Here is a 23111-nt window from a genome sequence, read left to right on the forward strand (position 1 = left end):
AGTGGCCTTGTACAGGAGATGCCCTATGCATCCCAGCAGCATACTCCCCTCTGGTCACCAGAGCTATATGCTCTAGGGTAACCCCTATGCAGGCTGCATGGGTCCTTCTGTTGTGGCAAGCTGACTGCTCTGGATGGTCTGGCAGACATGGCTAGCCCCTGGTCTTCATGGCTGCCAGGCCTGGCCTTGTGCAGAGGCTGCAGTTTTTTGTTTGGCAGAGATGGGTCATGAGGCAGCTGGTGTAGGACCCCAGGGGAAGCCAGAACTAGTGCTGACTCACTGGTGGGCAGAGCTGGGTTCTGGGGTGGGTGGTTGCAGGGCCAGGGTTTCCAGATATAGTGTCAGCCTGCTAGTGGATGGGGCTGGTCCTGGACATCACCAGCTATGGATTCTGGGGTGTCCCAAAGTTCTTAGTGGCCTTCTGTTGAGTGGAGTTGGATCTCAGGGTGGCTGGCTGAGGAGTCCAGTGTATCTCAGGGCTTTTCTAGGCCTGCTGATGGGCAGGGCGGGAGCCCAGAATGCCCCAAGGCTAGTGCCTGCCTGCTGGTGCATGTGCTGCGTCCTGCCATCATAGGCTGCAGGGCTGTGATGGTCTTGAGGTTTGTGTCTGCCCTAAGTTGAGGGGGGCTTTGGCTAGTGGATTCTGGGGCTGGTGCCTGCCTACTTGCGTGTGAGGCTGGACCTATGCCTAGAGCCATCTCACTAATGGGTAAAGTTGGGGCCTAGGAGATCCTCAGCTGGTGCCTGCTCTCTTGTGTGTACAGCCAGGCCCTGGGCCCTCTGCTAGACAGAGCTATGTCCAGGGGTGGCTGTCGGCTCAAGGGTTCCTAAGGCAGCCTGCCTGCTGGTGGGTGGGGCTGTGTCCCTGCCCAGCTAGTTGCTTGGCCTGAGGCCTACCAGTATTGGTACCGACAGGGTGGTGGGCAGTAGTAGGGCTGAGTCCCAAGGCTAATAAGCTAGAGAGAAGAGTCCATATTGATTCTTGCCAGCACCAGTGTCCATGTGGTAGAACAAGCTCCCCAAAATGACTTCCTCCAGTGTCTGTGTCCCCAGGATGAGCTCCAGTTTCCTCCTACCTCTCCAAGAGACTCTTTAAGATAAGCAAAGGGGTCTGAGAAAGTCTCCTTTCAAACTACTGCTTCTGCCCCCCGTCCCAGAGCATGTGAAATTTTGTGTGCATCCTTTAAAAGCGGAGTCTCTATTTCCCACAGCCCTCTGGGTCCCCTGAGAGAAAGCCCTGTTGTCCTTCAAAGTCAGGGCTCCCCAGGGCTGGGGAGCCTGATGCCAGTCTCAGACCCCTCGCTCTTTGGGGAGAACCTATTCAACTGTAGTTTTTCTCCTATTAGTTGGCCACCCACCCAGAGATATATAGGTCTTGATTATACCGTGACTCCTCTCCTCCTACCCATCTCCTTGTGGTTTCTTCGTTATGTCTTTAGTTATAGAAGACCTTTTTTCGGTAGATTCCAGTCTTTCTCATCAATAGTTGCTCTATAAATAATTGTAATTTTGGTCTCTGCACGAGGGTAGATGAGCTCAGAGACTTCCTACTCTGCCATCTTGCAGCAATCTCCAGTCAATTTAAATCTTGATATGGAAATTAGCTGGGATTTTTTCTTGACTTTTTTCTTCCACATTACCCTGGCTTTTGAAACTTTATTGTATTTGACCAATTGAACTAGCACCATTAAGCCCTCCCCCAGTTTGGGGGAGGTTGTTGTTATATATTGATGTTGTTATATATTGATGCATAGTAATCATGTAACCATGTAAATGCTAAGTACCATGGATACCGATATTTGAAAATATTGACAAACTTGGACACTTTGAAAGCAAGTCCATTAGTCAAAAGTCATTGGAAAAGAATTTAGCATATAAATTGTGACAGAAAAATGTTCCCATTTTAATTTATTTTTACAAAGTAATCTGTTGTGGCCAGCAATTTATTATGGACCATTGCAAATAAGTGCAATCAAACTGTTTTCTGACTAACAAGAGAATTCATAACTCATATAGAAATGAAGTTAGAAACATGGAATACTATTCATGATAAACATTTAGCTCTTATGATCTTAAAGTTAGTCATTATATTCCAATTAAGACAGTAGTGAATTTTTGAAGTCCAAATGTCTTTAAAGGCAACCATTTTGGACAAATTATTATATAGCCACCACAATATTCTAGTATAGACCTGAAAAAAACGGGCCATTAAGATATGGACTATAATTTATATCACTAATATTATTAGGGCATATCACTTTGGAACTGTTTCCAGTCCAGATCATTCAGGTGATTACGTGGAAATGCTTAAATACAGGAGAAACTTGTCTCTGCACTTTAATTTGGCCAGTAATCTTTCATCATCAGTGGGTGTATTTATGTATCAGTGAATAGTATGTATACAGAACCTAATTGAAAACATATTCTCAGCATCTTCTCAGTGTTCAGTTGTTTATGAAAGATCAGGTAATTGCCCCCACTCTCCCTAGTCTCCTTATTTTACCTCTACACTCAGCCCACTCCATTTAGTATCCCTGAGTTTTTGTTTTTCTCTTCTACATAGTGCATTATCTGGATTCCAACAACAAGAAAGATCCTGAAAAATATTATCTTTATATACCTATTTTTTATACTTACTGTTATGATTTTGAAGCATAAAATATATTAGGAACAAACCTGGTGAAGAAGGCTGAAAACTCTTACATATGAACAAATACTGATCCTGTCATATTTTCAGTCTGGTAAAAACATATTCCCCCACCCCAGCACACTTCTCATAATTATACTGCAGAGAGTGCAATTCCTCTAAGAAGACTGAAGAATTTTTCAGGCTCATTCTTGTTTTAGGATACCTAAGATTCAAGCAGTATGGTTCTTCTCATCTTGAGTTGTTGAGGACAGGTAAAAAATGGTATGCAATGTTAGGATCTTTGACTCTGGTAATATGAGGAATATGACAAGTTCTTCATTCTCAGTGTTTTTTTTCCCCCTTGCTATAAAAATTGGGCACAAATAATCCTCACTAAAATAAGTGTGAAATTCTCATTAATTCCCTAGATTTAGAGCAATAATTTGGGTTACGTAGCTAAAATATTAACAGTGATTCCATTGATGATCAATTTTGGCATGATGGAAATTAAGTAATAGTTGCAACTAGAAAACTAAGACAGAGATTGCATTTTAGAGATCTCTGTAAAGAATCAGAGAACCTGATTATCACCAGTCAATAGGATTTCTGATTTCTATCACATAAATACCATTCCTGTCTCAGATGGGGATTCATTAATTGATCCCTTTTTTGATAAGCTATCATAATTGTCTTTTTCTTATTAGTTGTATAAGTTTCACAATTCCCCTTAGGTGTGATTAAGTCAACCATTATTTAATAAACAACCTTGATTATAAATCAGCATTAACAGTGCAACTTTCCTGTGTTGAACTGGTCATTTTTGTTTCTCTATGCCATTGTTCTACCACTCCTGGGCAAAGTACTAATTTTTCTATCATGCAAATATGTAGCATGTTTTCCCTCTGTAAACTGGTATTATACATTCAGTGCATGCATTGTAGCCACTCTTTGCTTTGACATTCAGTGATTTGGATTCTGAAGGAATCTTTCATGGGATGTGTAAGTTCCAACCCCAAGCATAACACTGTTCGACACAATTGAATCTCACCTGTGTATGACCACACTGCAGTTTCTGAGGATTTTTGCCAATATCATATGCACTTTATGTTCTGAGTAGGATCAAAGTTATCTCCTTAGGTCTTAGGCATAACATCTAATAAAAGAAATTCTTTAGCTTCTGTTAAAAACTTATTTCCAAGCGTACTTATGTTCAAACCCCACAGAAACACAGACCCTTGCCTTGGGAAATGAAGTCTAGCAGTATGTTTCTCCTGATTTATGCAAATCTGGCACATAGCTTTCAGCTCTTTAGGTAAAGCATAATTAAATAATTGCCTACTCTTGAGCATTTGAGTGTATTGTTGAAATAGTTTTTATATGAATCACAAATTTGAGACTTAGTACTAAAAGCAAATAATAATAGCAAGAAAAACAACTTCATGCTAGGGGTTAAAAAAAAAGTGAAATGATCTTGAATATTTTTGCCCTATGCATAGGGTTATTTAAGAATGACAATATATTATACTGTATTATAGAATATAGTATAGAGTTTAAATTCCCCTAGTCCCAGAAATTATGCAAGAACATTATAATAATATGGGATTTGCCCTGGGGATGGAATTGATCCCATTTGAAGTTATTCTAGAAAAGTTCGTACAAGGGAAATTAGTTACTGGTAACAGGATCTTGGCTGAGAAGGAAAATCTATCTTCTGAAACCTAAGGCCTGTAGAGCTTTGCCTTTTTGAGATGCAAGTGCCCACAGAGGTTGCTCTATCACCTCTGGATGATCTCAGCACCAGTCATAGCCTGTCCTGAATGGCCATAGCCAATAAGGCGCTCTGGCCTTGAGAGAAGGGAACACTGACATCTAAGGTGCAACTTCATCCCATGTGTGGTAAAGACACTTTCATCTTAAATTCCCACAATCACATTTTCACCTTTTTTTTTTTTTACATTTTTTAAATTGAAGTGTAGTTGATTTATCATGTGCCAATCTCTGCTATGCAGCACAGTGACTCAGTTATACACATGTAGATGTTCTTATTTTATATTCTTTTCCATTATGGTTTCTCCCAGGAGATTGGATATAGTTCCCTGTGCTATACATTGAGCCTTGTTGTTTATCCATTCTAAATGCAATAGTTTGCATCTACCAACCCCAAATTCCCAGTCCATCCCTCTCCCTCTCCCCTCCTCCTTGGCAGCCACAAGTCTGTTCTCTACATCTACGAGTCTGTTTCTGTTTTGTAGATATGTTCATTTGTGCCATATTTTAGATTCCACATATAAGTGATATTGTATGGTATTTATCTTTCCCTTTCTGACTTACTTCACTTAGTATGATAATCTCTAGCTGCATCCATGTTGCTGCAAATGGCATTATTTCATTCTTTTTTTATGGCTGAGTAGTATTCCATTGTATATATGTACCATATCTTTATCCATTCATCTGTTGATGGACATTTAGGTTTTTTCCATGTTTTGGCTATTGTGAACAGCACTGGCTGCTATGAACATAGGGGTGCATGTATCTTTTTGAATTATAGTTTTGTCCAGTTATATTCCCAGGAGTGGGATTGATGGATCATATAGTAATTCTAGTTTTAGTTTTCTGAGGAACTTCCATACCGCTTTCCATAGTGGCTGTAAAACCTATATTCCCACCAGCAGTGTAGGAGGGTTCCCTTTTCTCCATACCCTCTCCAGCATTTGATATTTGTAGAGTTTTTAATGATGGCCATTCTGACTGGTGTGACGTAGTACCCCATTGTAGTTTCGATTTGAATTTCTCTAATAATTAGTGATGTTGAGCATCTTTTCATGTGCCTACTGGCCCTCTGTATGTCTTCTTTGGAGAAATGTTATTAAGGTCTTTTTGCCCATTTTTCAGTTGGATTTTTTTTTATTGTTGATTTGTATGAGCTGTTTGTATATTTTGTAGATTAAGCCCTTATCTGTTGCGTCATTTGCAACTATTTTCTCCCATTCCATAGATTGTCTTTTCATTTTTTTTTTTTTTTGGTTTCCTTAGCTGTGCAAAAAGCTTATAACTTTGATTAGGTTCCATTTGTTTATTTTTGTTTTTATCTCTATTGCCTTGGAAGACTGACCTAAGAAAACATTGGTAGAATTTATGTCAGAGAAGGTTTTGCTTGTGCTCTCTTCTAGGAATTTTATGGTGTCATATCCTACATTTAAGTCTTTAAGCCATTTTGAGTTTATTTTTTGTGCATGGTGTGAGGGTGTGTTCTAACTTCATTGATTTCCATGTAGCTACTTTTTCATCTTATATTGATCATCAATATAATTTTTAGAAGACCACACTACAGTTTCTTAAAAAATAGAAGGAAAGAACCAATCAGAAAACTACTACTGGAACTAGTTGTTTTTGTTTTGGTTTGTTTTTTTCTGAGCTTACATAGTATGATTTTTTTCCCTACTTCTCTCTTTCTCTCTCTCTCTCTTCTCTCTCTCTCTCTCTCTCTCTCTCTCTCTCTCTCTCTCTCTCTCTTTAATAACACAGTCCTGCCAGCCGTGGAAGATGAGAACCTAGAGTCATTTTAACTATTTCCTGCCATTCCCTATGAAAGGTATATTCTGCTAGTTACGCCTGGTCAGTGTCTCTTGCAAATGTCCCCAAATATCTGTACATATTTACAACCTCACAAATTTATGTTTATATTTCTTGGTTCTTCCTACAGTCTTCTCCTACCTAAAGTACATCTTCAATACTGAACCTAGAACCTTCTTTCTAAAGTAAAGTTTTCATATCATCCACATTTTCAAAAACCTTCACTGACTATGCAGTTCAAGTCACAGCTCTTAATATGCCATCAAAGTGCTTAGCTCTAATATACTATCTGCTCTTTGTTTAAACTGTGATTTAACACAACTTCTCACTATTCATAATGTGTAAAAGATGAATTCTTGCCTTAATAACCGATTATATTTTGTTTCCTCAGGCCTGAATAACTTCCCTGTGATTTAAATTTATTTATTAAAATGTTACTACTAGATTACCACTTGGCATCTCACACTATAATATAGTCATCGTCTCTTTTGGTGCTTAGCAAAATATCCTTCACTCGCTAAATATTTGCTAATTGCATGAATGACAGTTATATAACTAACGTAATATATTACATCATCAAATTAGTTTTTAAATTTTGAGACGATAGTTTAATCATTCAAATGTTTTAAAATTATTTTATCAGTAAGAAAGTTTTGTTTCATTAGATGCCATACACTTGATTATTAGCAAAAGAGTAAACAACTAAAATAAGTCAAATTAATATCAAAATTTAAATCCAAGATAAAATTTAATACTGTGAAATAAAACGTAAAATAAAATGTAAAATGGTACTTATATCTAATTGTTTCTGACTATAATATTAGCTCAGATGTTCAGATGACTGATTACAAGAAATTCTTCCACAATGTAAGTTAGTACTACTTCTGCCATTGATAACTAAATTGTAAGGCTTTCTTATTTATGAATAGAGATGATATAGAAAAATAGAACACAAAATACTTTCCCTTGTCAACACTGTGGTGTTTTGCAATGAGAAGGAAACATGTTAGATACACTAGAAGAATATCCTTTACCAGGATTTTGCCTATGTATGTTTCCCACACCTGTTGGCTGGAGTGGGGTTAAAAACTTATATGTAGCTTTGGCTTGACAGTGGGGAATCTAAAGGGGTGTTGCATTTTCTCAGACTTAAATAAGGAAAACTATGAACCACTAGTAGGTCTATAGAGAGGACTTCAAACACGGTACAAGGCAGAGATAATGAATCATTATTTGGGAGTAGCTAAAGAGGTGAATTTAAGCAAATTTCTTGGATTACCATGGTGTTATAATTTTATGTAGAGGTAACCAGGGTTCCATTCCAAAAAAACATTGGCGGTATTTAGATTGCATGTGGCCTGGGAGAAGTACAGGGTTGGGAAAATAAGGCTTCTGTAGTTGGAAATGTTGGGTCTGGAGTCACATGACCAGGACTCTTGTTACAAACCAGCCACCCAAAGAGGCAGAGGACATCAGATACACCTCAAAAGTTATCAGTTCATGGAGTAGACTGACTGATCACCTAACTCCTCAGAAATTATGAGAGAAGTTTCAAGGTTCAGGTGGGTTCTGTAGAATCTGTCCTTTCTTGCTCTACAAGGTGGTATAAGCCAGTTAGGAGATTAGAAGGGGAAGAGAGCAGTGGCAGAAACCTGAAAGATTGACTCTTTGCCTCCTCAACGTAAAGTTTGTCTCTAAAATTCTGAACTGAGCAAAGTAACTATTCAAATTAAGTTAGGCTTACAACACTAGACTAGATTTAATTAACCCCTTACTTATCCCTACTCCATAAAAAAGATCATCATTTGAACAAAACAAGTACATGTACATCTCGACTAGCTACTAACATCACTATGATAGTCCTTTTCATAAAGGTAAGGCTAGGAAACCCTAATGAAGACATACTCACCTGCCCAACTTCTCTTAACCAAGAAGTTAGAACTTCATGAGTATGCTAGGCTAAATAATACCCCCTACAGATGTCCAGGTCCTAACCCCCCAAATCTGTGACTATATTATATTACATGGCAAAAAGGACTTTGTAAATGTGATTAAGGTTATTGAAATGGGGAGGCTGACCTGCGTTATCTCATTGGGCCTGTGGGAACCCCATGGATCCTTATAAGAGAGAGGCAGGAGGTCAAGGGTTGTGGGTAGGGAGGGTCGGCAGATGCTAAGGTACTGGCTCAGACATTAGAGAGAGGCAGACTTTGGAAACTGGTAAAGACAAGAAAATAGTTTTGTTTTTTTTCTAGGGCCTCCAGAAGGAATGCAGCCCTGAGGACACATTTTAGACTTCTGACCTCCAAAACATGAAATAATACATTTGCATTGCTTTAAGTAATTAAATTTGTGGTAATTGTTTCAACAGCAGTAGGAAACTAACACAGTGGGTCTAGAAATAGTTTTTAATTTATTCAATACAGAATTGGGTATTCAGTTCCCCTTTCAGCCACACAAAAGGACACAGGTAGGGAAAAGAGGACAGTAGAATGAGCAAAGTAGCAATTCTTTCCTCAGCAGCGACAAGAAGAGCAATATTTTTGCGGCATATCTCAATACTCCAGTTTATTCACCAAACAGTTTCATTTTTCCAACCACTATTAAGAGAAAGAGGCTAGAATGAGAATAAAATATGAAGAAGGTAGATGAATGCGTCAAGGATAATGGATCATCAGGATACAAAGTAAAATGCCCACAAAGATTAGATAATTCTGGCCCATTAATAGATAGGTTAAGAACATTTCCTATAGTCATACTTCATATTAGCCATCTTTGATCACAAACACTTTTTTTTGTTTATCTATAAATTATTCTTATTTTAAGGCTTCAGAAAAGATTTCTTAATTAAACATGAGACTAACTTAAAACATTGCACATGGTTTTAGTGTTTTCCTTTCCCGACAATGTCAAAACACATTAACTTCAGAGAATAATATTGCTGAAAACTATTCTAAATGGAAAGAAAATAGTTTTCATTAAAGCAATCTCACGAATTTCTGTGAAACAAAACAGATGAATTATTTGCCACAAAAACAAAAGCAAACCAAAAGCTGGCATGTGTCATTATAGGAAGATTATGCTATTCTAATGTTTTCAGCTGCGAGATTTGTACTTCAGATGTGGCCATGCAGAGTCTGGAATCATACTGGATGAATATCAATTCCCATCATGAATTTATTGGTTCAAACTGAATTTAACTCTCATAAGAGTCACAGAAAGATGTTGCTACTTTGGGGCAGCATCCTTTAAGGCACTCCATGGGTTAGCATAGGATAGACATAATTGACTTCCTCTTTGGGCCCTTGGTGTATCTATAAGAATAGTGAGTCATACCTGACATACAATCTTGCAAGGACAAATGGCTGGTGTATGTATATTGGGTTGAATTCAACCATTTATGAGTGGTGCTGGACTCATAATAAAGTACCTGCCATTGTGTTCCCAACAGTAAGCCTTCTGCCAAATTTAAAGCAAATTAATGAAACTTGTTCACTAAAGGGAGACACTAGCTTTATAGTTTGGCAGGCATTATTTGTTACCCACTGTAGGATATGGTTAGAGTTTTATTGTGCTGTTGTAAACTATGCTTACTAGAGAGAATACAGTTCAGAGTATCACAAAAATACTTTTATTCACAATATTATGTAAATGTTATACTGATCTACTGGACGAATAATCACTTTGCCACTCATGAGAGTATATACTGAAATGCATTTGTGTGTGTATGACTACATTTAAAGCTGAAACATTCAATTTTTACATCTCTTGAATGTGAGTTTTAAACACATAAAATATATATTTGTTAATGTTTCAAGGACATTGTAATCTTGTGGTCAAGAAAAGTTAGTAACTGTAGGTTCATAATACTTCAGAGTATCACCTCATAACAATCCTTGAAATGATTAATCTCATCTTATAGGAGAGAAATGTAGTTCAAAGGTTGCCTAGCCACATAAATAAGTGTGAAGTCAGGGTCTTAACCATGTTTTTGTTGTTTTTGTTTTCCTTCATTATAAGACATGATATACTACATAGAAAGGCAGAGCTTAATAGGGGTTAATTAGAGGTGAAAGCACTATGTAGTAGAAAGCAGAAGCCCTTACGTTTGAACAGGGAAGGGATTCTTCAGGATAATTACATTTCAGCCTCCCCATAAAGAAGGAATAGGGGGCTTCCCTAGTGGCGCAGTGGTTGAGAGTCCGCCTGCCGATGCAGGGGACACGGGTTCGTGCCCCGGTCCGGGAAGATCCCACATGCCGTGGAGCGGCTGGGCCCGTGAGCCACGGCCGCTGAGCGTGTGCGTCCGGAGCCTGTGCTCCGCAACGGGAGAGGCCACAACAGTGAGAGGCCCGCGTACCGCAAAAGGAAAAAAAAAAGGAATAGGATTTGATTGCTGCTTCTCAACATTATCAACACTGCCATTGCCCAAAGTTAGCATCAGTCACTAATGTTTGGTTTTTTAATTGCTCTTTTAGGTGATATATGTTATACTACCTATATATATTTCACAGTAAACTTCTGGCTTTATTACTGTCCTTTCCAAAGTATTTCTTCACACAGGATCTCCTCAGGTCTTGTAAGTGTGAGAATATTTTTTGTAGGTCATTATATTTAAATGATATTTTTAGCAGAATATACACTTTTGAAGTTTAATACATTATTAGACTGGGTAAAATAAAAGTATAACTGACCAAACCATTGATGGTGAAGACATTGGGAATCTACAAGTCTACTACATTGCTAGTGAAAATGCAAAACTGTTTAAAAAAAAAACAAACTTTGCAAAACAGTTTCAACGGTTCTTAAAAAAGTTAAATATCAGAAAAAATGATACAAATGAACTTATTTACAAAATAGACACAGACTCACAGACTTAGAGAACAAATTTATGGTTACCTGGGGGAAGGGTGGTGGGGAGGGATAGATTGGGAGTTCAGTATGTAAACACTGCTGCATTTAAAATAAAATGCCTTTCCATGAAAAAAAAAAAAGTTAAACATATACTTACAATACAGCCCAGACATACAGCTCCTACATATACACAAATTAAACAAAAACATGTCCAGGCAAAGATTTGTGTATGGATGTATGTAGAAGCCTTATTTATAATAGCCCCAAACTGAAAACAAATCTGATGTCTACTAACAGACGAATAAGTAAACTCATCTGTATGAATTTAATGAAATACTACTTAGCAATAAAAGAGAATGAACTATTGAAACATAAAAACATGGATGGATTTTTAAATAATTATGCTAAATATAAAAAGGTAGGGAAAAATTATATAAAATTAAGGAAATTTATATAAACCCTAGAAAATGGAAAAAAATAAATTGTGGTACAAACCAGGTCAGTGGCTGCCTAAGAATGGGACATGGAAGAGGGGTATTACAGTGGGGCACAAGGAAACTTTTGGGGTTGATGGAAATGTTTGTTGTCTTGATCATGGGTGTAATCCTTTGTCAAAATTGATCAAATTGTGCACTTTAAATATGTGCACTGTTTATTGTACTGCAATTATACCTCAAGTTGCAATTATTTTAAAATATGATAGTTAAGGTAATTTTCCTTCAACTCTTTGAAGTATTTAATTTATTACATTTTATTAACAATGTTGCCATTGACTCTAGTTCCTTTTTAATTTGACTGCTGGTTAAAAACGATTTCTTCGTTTTGTATTTGATGCAATAACATTTAATTGAAATATGCCTGTGTGTGTATTTGTAGTTTTCTTGTATTAACTTGTTTATTTCTTTGACCTGAGTTTCTGTCTCTCTAATGTTGATGATTTTATTTAATTATTAACATTCTACTTGCCATTATTATTATTATTTCTAATTATTTGAATAACTTCTTATCTTGACTTTCAGTTCTCTAAATATTTTTAATGTCTTTGCATCACAACCCCATGACATGTGACTTGGTTCATTAATTTCTATTGATTTGCCTTCAAACATGTCATCTTCTCTCCTTGTGATCCTATTCACTTTTCCTTTTTTAATTTTTATTAGTGTATAGTTGATTTACAATGTTGTGTTAGTTTCAGGTGTACAGCAAAGTGAATCAGTTATAGATATACATATATCCACACTTTTTTAGATTATTTTCCCATATAGGCCACTACAGAGTATTGAGTAGAGTTCCCTGTGCTATACAGTAGGTCCTTATTAGTTATCTATTTTATATATAGTAGTGTGTATATATCAATCCCAATCTCCCAATTTATCCCGCCACCTTCCTATCCCCCAGTAACCTTAAGTTTGTTTTCTACATCTGTCACTTTCTGTTTTGTAGATAAGCTCATTTGTACCCTTTTCTTAGGTTCTACATATAAGCAATATCATATATTTCTCTTTTTCTGTCTGACTTACTTCACTCAGTATGACAATCTCTAGGTCCATCCATGTTGCTGCAAATGGCATTACTTCATTCTTTTTTATGGCTGAGTAGTATTCCACTGTATATATGTACCACATCTTTTTTATCCATTCCTCCATTGATGGATATTTAGGTTGCTTCCATGTCCTGGCTATTGTAAATAGTGCTTCAACGAACATTGGGGTGCATGTATCTTTTCAAATTATGTTTTCTTCTGGATATATGCCCAGGAGTGGGATTGCTGGATTGTATGGTAGCTCTATTTTTAGTTTTTTAAGGAACCTTCATACTGTTCTCCATAGTGGCTGTACCAATTTACATTCCCACCAACAATGTAGGAGGGTTCTCTTTTCTCCAAACCCTCCAGCATTTACTGTTAGTAGAGTTTTTGATGATGGCCATTCTGACCAGTGTGAGGTGATACTTCATTGTAGTTTTGATTTTCATTTGTCTAATAATTAGTGATGTTGAGCATCTTTTCATGTGCTTTTTAGCCATCTGTATGTCTTCTTTGGAGAAATTTCTATTTAGATCTTCCTCCCATTTTTTGATTGGGCTGTTTGTCTTTTGATATTTAGCTTCATGAGCTGTTTGTGTATTTTGGAGATTAATCCCTTGTTGGTTGCTTCATTTATAAATATTTTCTCCCGTTCTGAGTGTTGTCTTTTCGTTTTGTCTTTTTGTTTCAGTTTCCTTTGCTGTGCAAAAGCTTTTAAGTTTAATTAGGACCCATTTGTTTATTTTTGTTTTTATTTACATTACTTTAGGAGGTGGGTCAAAAAGGATCTTGCTGTGATTTATGTCATAGAGTGTTCTGCCTATGTTTCCCTCTAAGAGTTTGATAGTGTCTGGCCTTACATTTAGGTCTTTAATCCATTTTGAGTTTATTTTTGTGTGTGGTGTTAGAGAGTGTTCTAATTTCATTCATTTACATGTGGCTGTCCAGTTTTCCCAGAACCACATATTGAAGAGACTGTCTTTTCTCCATTGTATATTCTTGCCTCCTTGTCATAGATTAGGTGACCATAGATTCATGGGTTTATCTCTGGACTTTCTATACTGTTCCATTGATCTATAGTTATATTTTTGTGCCAGTACCATACTGTCTTTATTACTGTAGCTTTGTAGTATAGTCTGAAGTCAGGGAGCCTGATTCCTCCAGCTCTATTTTTTGGCAATTTTCACAGAATTAGAACAAACATTTTTACAATTTGTATGGAAACATAATAGACCTGTTCACTTTTGTTTGAATACCAGATACTTTATTTGAAAAAAAATATTTCAAATACTTTGAGATCTAGGATATTTTCTTCCTCTAGGGGAAATTTATGTTTACATCTGTCAACAACTAGATATCATAACAATCTCGGATCCCCTTAGCATAATTTTGGAAATTTATATATTTTGCCCCTTGCAGGGACCTTGTAATTCCAATTCACCCATGGTCCATTTGGGGTCTACGCCAAAACTTGAGTTTTCCCAGCAAAGCCATTCTTGGCTGACCCTAGACTCAATTTTTTTCTTCTTCACTCCAGGAAGTTCTGAAATGTTGCTGATTGCTTGGTTTCTGTCACTCAGCTAGTCTTTCTGAATTGCCAGACACCTCCAGGTAAACAATGATTCTAAATGCAGGACTCACAAATCTGTTTGTCCTTTGTCTCTTAAATTTTGGTTCTGCAATTCTTTGCTGTCTTATTCAATCTCTAATTTTCCTTTCCTCATTTCTTTTTTCTCTCTAGACTTTCCAGTGTTCTCATTGGTAGAATTAGTCAAAATTTCTTAGCTTACCATTCATTGCCAAATATTAAATCACTGTAACGGGATGAATTTTCACTTTCATTTACATCTGACAAACTTATAAAGTTAAAATTAAATCTCAAAACAAATAACCAGAAATTTTAAAGGTAAGGGTGGAGTGTGTAAATTTCAAATTTTATTCTAAAAATACAATAAAAATATTTAATTTTTAATGAACTGAAGCAAGTTATCTGTCAATATAACTGCTTTTATTTTTTTAGTGCCCATAACAATTTTATGGACTTTTTAAGGGGCAATTAAATGATTGCTGCTAGGATTCATTTTCCTCTATGTATTAAGCACTAGTAAATTGGAACACTTATTTGCTAATACTATAGAAAATATAACCTCACTCTACCACTTGTCAGATGTTTTCATAAAAATCTGTGCCCTGAGCAGTCTTAAGCTTCTTTTCTGACGTATTGAATATATCCATATCATATCTTAAGTTTAAATATTTGCTGTAAATTGTTGAAAAGATTTTAACACCTAAATGTAAAATAATATGACAATAAATCTAAACTCCATAGTTTTGAAAATATAACAAATATGTATTGGGTTGGCCAAAATGTTCATTCAGTTTTCCCATAAGGTGGCTCTAGTGGGTGCTTAGTTGTCTTTAACTTCATTCGAAACAATTTTGTTAGATTTTTGTGGCAGCTGTCATATCAGCATGCATTTTAAAAAAACTTATCAAAATCAGTGAATTTTTGTATAGCCATTTTAATATTGAAGATGGAAGAAAAAGAGCAACATTTTTAGCATATTATGCTTTATTATTTGAAGAAAGGTAAAAATTCAACTGAAACGCAAAAAAAAAAGATTTGTGCAGCATATGGAGAAGGTGCTATGACTGATCGAACATGTCAAAAGTGGTTTGCGAAGTTTTGTGCTGGAGATTTCTCACTGAATGATGCTCCGTGGTCAGGTGATAAAGATCAAGTCGAGACATTAATTGAGAACAATCAATGTTATACCACGTGGGAGATAGCCGACATACTCAAAATATCCAAATCAAACATTGAAAATTATTTGCCCCAGCTTGGTTATGTTCATCACTTTGATGTTTCGGTTCCACGTAAGTTAAGCCAAGAAAGCCTTCTTGACCATATTTTCTGCATGAGGTTCTCTATTGAAACGTTCTATTTTTAAAACAAATTGTGATGGGCAATGAAAAGTGGATACTGTACAGTAATGTGGAACAGAAGAGATCATGGGGCAAGTGAAATGAACCACCACCAACCACACCAAAGGCTGGTCTTCATCCAAATAAGGGGATGTTGTGTATATGGTAGGATTGGAAGGAAGTCCTCTATTATGAGCTCTTTCCGGAAAAGCAAACAATTAATTCCAGCAAGTACTGCTCCCAATTAGACTAACTGAAAGCAGCAGCTGACGAAAAGTGTCTGGAATTAGTCAACAGAAAATGCATAATCTTCCATCAGGATAATGCAAGACTGCATGTTTCTTTGATGACCAGGCAAAAACTGTTATAGCTTGGCTGGGAAGTTCTGATTCATCAGCCAGATTCAACAGACATTGTGCCTTTGAATTTCCATTTATTTAAGACTTTGTAAAATTATCTTAATGGAAAAAATTTCAATTCCCTGCAAGACTGTAAAAGGCACCTGGAACAGTTCTTTGCTCAAAAAGATAAAAAGTTTTGGGAAGGTGGAATTGTGAAGTTGCCTGAAAAATGGCAGAAGGTAGTAGAACAAAAGGGTGACTACGTTGTTCAATAAAGTTCTTGGTGAAAATGAAAAATGTGCCTTTTATTTTTACTTAAAAACCGAAGGCACTTTTTGGCCAACCCAATATATGTGCAAGATGAGATTTTTAAACATTCAAACATTTATTTAGTTTCACTTAAAATTGTACTTGATATTTTGGAGCCAATACTTTTTTCCTTTAGGCCTTAAATAATTTTCTTTCAGTGGTAAAAAAAAGAATGTTTAAATACTTAAAATTGAATGGTAATATATTTTCTTAATTTTAATCTAATAACACCTATAAGTTTAAATTTTCTTAACAGGAAAATGAACTCTGAAGAAAAAAATCTGTCCAAAAGTTGTATCTTACATATTATCCCACCAGTGACATATGACAATCACTCAGATTTTGAGTACTTTTACTGCTGTGTTTTAACTGTCTTATAGACAGTTTTCATTAAACTATCTCAGACTGACTTCTATTATAACTGGCATATGATTGACAGTAGTTATCTTCCTCTTTTTAAAATCCTAATTTTAACAAACATGTTTAATGAGTATCTGAACACAAAATATACTGGGTCAGTGATCCCAGTAAATTATATCACGGTTGACAGCATCCACTTAATGATTCTGATTAACAGAAGATGTGCTTAATCAGGGGAAAAAAAGGAACCTAAGTGTTGGAAAATATAAACCAGATTTTAAGCAAAAGCATTTCAAAAATGTCAATTTTTCATTTTTAAATGGTTTAAAAAGAATTAGTCTTTTGGTGATGGAATTCAGTTTCAATTCAATTCAAGATGGAATTCAGAACCTAAGTGTTGGAAAATATAAACCAGATTTTAAGGAAAACCATTTCAAAAAATGTCAATTTTTCATTTTTAAATGGTTTAAAAAGAATTAGTCTTTTGGTGATGGAATTCAGTTTCAAGGGTAGATAACAAATTATGTTAAATGCCCACTCATTTCCTTTATTTTCTAATGACCACACTTTAGATAAATGATAGGAGCTGATAATGCTGACAGAATATTTAAGTTTGATTATTTAACTTTATCCTTGTCATATTTCAGAATGATATCTTATATGTATCTCTTTGATATTATAAGATAATCAATAGACTATATTATGTTACTGTTTTATAACTGACTCTCTTAGTCAGACCTAACCCAGGAAATTTATTTTTCCATAATGTAGGTATTTTTATCCACATGTATATACACACATGCTCATTTCTGTGTGACTTCACTTCTACTAATGTGTTCAAGGTTTTGAAACATAAAACATCATTATAATAAATTTACATAATTTTTCCACTTAAAGGCATTTTTCATATTAAGGCAGAATTACTATTTTGCAACATTAAAGATACAGTTTACATTCTTACTCTACAGAATAATACACAATACATCATGTAATGTGTAGCTGTTAACATAAGAATGTCTTTTTTTTTAACCAAAGCTATATTTAAATTACAAAGTAAAATAACCTTACGATATACCACCATTTCAATTATGATTTTTCAATGGCTTTTTAAGTTTTAAGCTTAAAATTTATGGCTTTGCACAGGCTTTTGTATTCCTGTGGTGGCAATTTGAATGTACTCTTACTTCTCTGCCAACTTTACAAGGAAGTTTTTATTAAAAAGTCTGATAGTAAATATTTGTGTACCCAACATAGGAGCACCTTAATACATAAGGCAAATGCTAACAGCCATAAAAGGGGAAATTAACAGTAACACAGTCATAGTAGGGGACTTTAACACCCCACTTTCACTAATGGACAGATCATCCAAAATGAAAACAAATAAGGAAACACAAGCTTTAAATAATACTTTAAACAAGTTGGACTTGATTCATATTTATAAGACATTCCATCCAAAAACAACAGAATACACTTTCTTCTCAAGTGCTCATGGAACATTCTCCAGGATAGATCATACCTTGGGTCACAAATCAAGCCTCGATAAATTTAAGAAAATTGAAATTGTATCAAGTATCTTTTCTGACAACAATGCTATGAGACTAGATATCAATTACAGGAAAATATCTATAAAAAATACAAACACATGGAGGCTAAACAATACACTATGAAATAACCAAGAGATCACTGAAGAAATCAAAGATGAAAACAAAAAATACCTAGAAACAAATGACAATGGAAACACGATGATCCAAAACCTATGGGATGCAGCAAAAGCAGTTCTAAGAGGGAAGTTTATAGCAATACAACTCTCAAGAAACAAGAAATATTTCAAATAAACAACCTAACCTCACACCAAGAGCAATTAGAGAAAGAAGAACAAAAATCCCCAAAGCTAGCAGAAGGAAAGAAATAATAAAGATCAGATCAGAAATAAATGAAAAAGAAATGAAAGAAACGATAACAAAGATAAATAAAACTTAAAGCTGGTTCTTTGAGAACATAAACAAAATTGATAAACCATTAGCCAGACATCAAGAAAAAAAAGCAGAAGGCTCAAATCAATAGAATTGGAAATGCAAAAGAAGTAACAACTGACACTGCAGAAATACAAAGCATCATGAGAGATTACTACAAACAACTCTATGCCAGTAAAATGGACAACCTGAAAGAAATGGACAAATTCTTAGAAGAGCACAACCTTCTGAGACTGAACCAGGAAGAAATATAAAATATAAACAGAACAATCACAAGCACTGAAATTGAGACTGTGATTAAAAATCTTCGAACAAACTAAAACCCAGGACCAGATGGCTTCACAGGTGAATTCCATCAAACATTTAGAGAACAGCTAACACCTATCCTTCTCAAACTCTTCCAAAATATAGCAGAGGGAGGAACACTCCCAAACTCATTCTACAAGGCCACCATCACCCTTATATAAAAACCAAAGATGTCACAAAGAAAGGAAACTACAGGCCAATATCACTGATAAACATAGATGCAAAAATCCTCAACAAAATACTAGCAAACAGAATCCAACAGCACATTAAAAGGATAGTTCACCATGATCAATTGGGGTTTATCCCAGGAATGCAGGGATTGTTCAATGTATGCAAATCAATCAATGTGATAAATCATACTAAATAATTGAAGGAGAAAAATCATGTGATCATCTCAATAGATACAGAAAAAGCTTTTGACAAAATTCAACACCCATTTATGGTAAAAACCCTCCAGAAAGTAAGCGTAGAGGGAACTTACCTAAACATGATAAAGGCCATATATGACAAACCCACAGCCAACATCATTCTCAATGGTGAAAAACTGAAACCATTTCCCCTAAGATCAGGAATAAGACAAGATTGTCCACTCTCACCACTCTTATTCAATATAGTTTTGGAAGTTTTAGACACAGCAATCAGAGAAGAAAAAGAAGTAAAAGGAATCCAAATTGGAAAAGAAGAAGTAAAGCTGTCAGTGTTTGCAGATGATGTGATACTATACATAGAGAATCCTAAAGATGCTACCAGAAAACTACTAGAGCTAATCAATGAATTTGGTAAAATGGCAGGTTACAAAATTAATGCACAGTACTCTCTTGCATTCATATACACTGATGATGAAAAATCCGAAAGAGAAATTAAGGAAACACTTCATTTACCATTGCAACAAAAAGAATAAAATACCTAGGAAAAAACCTACCTAAGGAGACAAAAGACCTGTATGCAGACAACAATAAGACACTGATGAAAGAAATTAAAGATGGAGAGATATACCATGTTCTTGGATTGGAAGAATCAATATTGTGAAAATGACTGTACTACCAAAGCAATCTACAGATTCAATGCAATCCCTGTCAAACTACCAATGGCATTTTTCACAGAACTGAAACAAAACAATTCACAATTTGTATGGAAACACAGAGACCCTGAATAGCCAAAGCAATCTTGAGAAAGAAGAATGGAGCTGGAGGAATCAGGCTCCCGGACTTCAGACTATACTACCAAAAACAGAAATATAAGTCCATAGAATAGGATAGAAAGTCCAGAGATAAATCCATGCACAAATGGTCACCTTATTTTTGATGAAAGAGGCAAGAATATACAATGGAGAAAAGACAGCCTCTTCAATAAGTGGTGCTGGGAAAACTGGACAGCCACATGTAAAAGAATGAAATTAGAACACTCCCTAACACCATACACAAAAATAAACTCAAAATGGATTAAAAACCTAAATGTAAGTCCAGACACTATAAAACTCTTACAGAAAAACATAGGCTGAACACTCTATGACATAAATCACAGCAAGATCCTTGTTGACCCACCTCCTAGAGGAATAGATTTCCCATGTCACTAACTTGTTTTCTTACATATATAAATATAAACAAAAAAAATCAGCATTTTTCCATCTCTTAAAGCTGCTGGAAAATTTTCTAAGAGATAGAAAGAAATAAAATGTATAATGAATTTTATAACATATACCTCAGAGAGATTTGGACCTTAGAATAATCCAGTTACTACAGTTTAAAACTATTGATTAATGGTTAACAGAAATCTTAATGATAACCATGGGTGGTTCACTACAATATTTAATGTGACACACAGTGGTGAAAATATTATAAAATTTCCTGTTGTTTCAGGAATTTCATTGAGGTTTGGGTACAGACCTATATCTTACATATTTCCTTATTCTTATTTTAATTAAATTCTTACTGCATGTATAACTTACATATAAAATACATTATATTTTATATGTACAGTTTTAGTAATAGTAACTAGGCATTATCTGTATATCCACCACCAAATTTCTGAATGTTACCAGCACCTTGATTCCTCAATGAGTGCCTTTTAATTTTATATAATATTCTCTTCACCCTCAGGAAATCAATAACCTGAAATTACTGATATATGTTGTTAATTTTCATAGTTTCACTATTTATTTTTACCTATTTTAAAACTCTATTATAAATAACATCATAAAAGATATAAAGACAAGTTTTTTCATTTAATTCCATGATTATAAAATCAATACTATTATCAGTATAAAATCAGTATCAAAATTAAAGATTTAATTCATTGCATTTATGTCTATAACATAATCCACTATATGAATATACCACAATGTATTTATACATTACATTGTTAAATGACATACGGGTCATGATATTTCATTTTTATTACAGAAAACGATGCTTTGAGTATCCTTGAATATTTATCCGGAGGCACATGCAAAAGAGCTTTTCACAGGTATGCTCTGGGGAATAGGTCAAAGAGTACACATATCTTCAAATACAATAGTTAATGCAAAAAATATTTTCTAAAGGGCATATAACAATTTCCTCCCAAGAGGGTACTGATGGAACCTTTGTATCACAGACTTCATATTCTTCTGCCAACCTGTTGTGAGTGAAATGTTATCTTATTGTGTCTTTTAACCTGCAGTTCCTTAATTACAAATGAGGTTGAACAAATTTCCATGCATTATTGATGATTTGTATTTCCTCTTCTGTGTAATGTCTTTTTGCTCATTTTCCTAATGTGTTGCTGCTTTTTATTGATTCTTGAGAGTTGTTTATATGTTTTGCATAGAAATCGTTTGCCTATTTTAAATATTGTCGACATCTCTCCTGGTTGTGGGTTGTCTTTCCAGTTATTTAATTTATATTTTGATAAAAAGAAATTCTTAATTTTTATTTAGTTTTAAATTTTGGCTTTCTTTGTCCTAATATTTCCTTCTTCAATACATTACAATATCATGCAATATCATAATAATGATCATTACAATATCATAATATTATAATATGATATTATCAATATATTTTTATAGGCGTTCTTAAAATAGGTCATTCACAAAAATATTAGTTATCTGTCTTGAATTGATTTTTTGTGAATGGTATATTCATTTCCATTTCATTTATCTTATAGGTTTAATTGTTGCTAAGAAATAAATCTATGGCTTTAGAAGTACTCTTTTCTGGAATTCTTCTTAAAAGAACTAAGATACATGTCTCAACTGTATTAAGCATTCAGACACTTATGTGTAAAAATTCTTACACAATGACCATTTAGTGATGTCAACTAACAATTCGTAATTCCATACTCTTAACATGTGATGTGTGGGTGTACGTTATATAAACACATTTTACCTTCCAAGTGTCTACACAACAAATGCAGAGTATAGTACAATAGGAAAATAAAATCCAGGTCATGTAAGCATCCCAGGAAACAATTCTGTGCTTCTAGCTAAAAGAATGGCACCACCATCTAGTTATCTTCAGAGAGAGGGGACCTTAATAGGAACACAAAATTTTGTTGATTTATTACTATAGAATAACCATGGCAGAGAACTTTCTGGTTTAAAGAAAAGTCATTATTTCGAGACAGTTCCTATACTCAGAGTTATAGAAAAAAGACAATAGTTTTGTGTATTTTAGATACACTCTCTTACAACCAGTGCCGTTCAAATCCTGTGATCTTTAAATTATTCCTGCCAGTTTCCACTTTTACACATTAAACTTGTATTCTTTTCCTCCTTGTATAGCAGTGATGCTTCGTTATTCATTGCATCTCAAGCTACATTTCTCTGAACATAATCTTAAAGCATTATTGCATATTAAGATATATATGGAGAAAATATATCCGTTTACATTTCCACAAAGCTATATTTATCTACCACTTCTTAACTGTATTGCTATCTGCCTCTACTTTCTGTACTATATAAGTACCCGTCTCATAGAAGCCGAACAGCAATTGTTTCTTTAAAAAAATTGTATCACTTAAACTTAATTTATTTTAGGTAAAGGACCTTGTCTTGTTTACTATTATACCCTATAAATAAGTACAGCTCCAGATATATAAGAATATGTCAAAATGCTATAAAATGGGCACAAATCTTAATAAGCAATTGGAAAATGAAAAGCAAAACAAACAAACAAAAAAATTCTTCAGGTCATTAGGCAGGCCCCTAGTAAATACTTTCTTCTTTTAAGCTCTTATTTTTTAAAATTTATATGGATAAACACAGAATAAAAATAAAGATCAAAATATCACCTATAATCTTGACAAGGGTATATCAGATGATGCCACTTAACTGATGG

At 34.9% G+C, this 23111-nt stretch overlaps 1 long non-coding RNA gene across 1 annotated transcript in view; it reads left to right on the forward strand.

Moving 5' to 3' along the window:
- Positions 1 to 21259, forward strand: part of LOC132519545 (uncharacterized) — a 252020-nt gene extending 230761 nt beyond the window's left edge. Inside the window, exon 3 of the long non-coding RNA XR_009540191.1 lies at positions 21198 to 21259. This is a non-coding gene — a long non-coding RNA (uncharacterized LOC132519545). The remainder of the gene's footprint in view (positions 1 to 21197) is intronic.
- Positions 21260 to 23111: the final 1852 nt, after the last annotated feature.

The sequence above is a fragment of the Lagenorhynchus albirostris genome, chromosome 4, assembly GCF_949774975.1.
Source record: "Lagenorhynchus albirostris chromosome 4, mLagAlb1.1, whole genome shotgun sequence".
Classification (NCBI taxonomy): Eukaryota; Metazoa; Chordata; class Mammalia; order Artiodactyla; family Delphinidae; genus Lagenorhynchus; species Lagenorhynchus albirostris.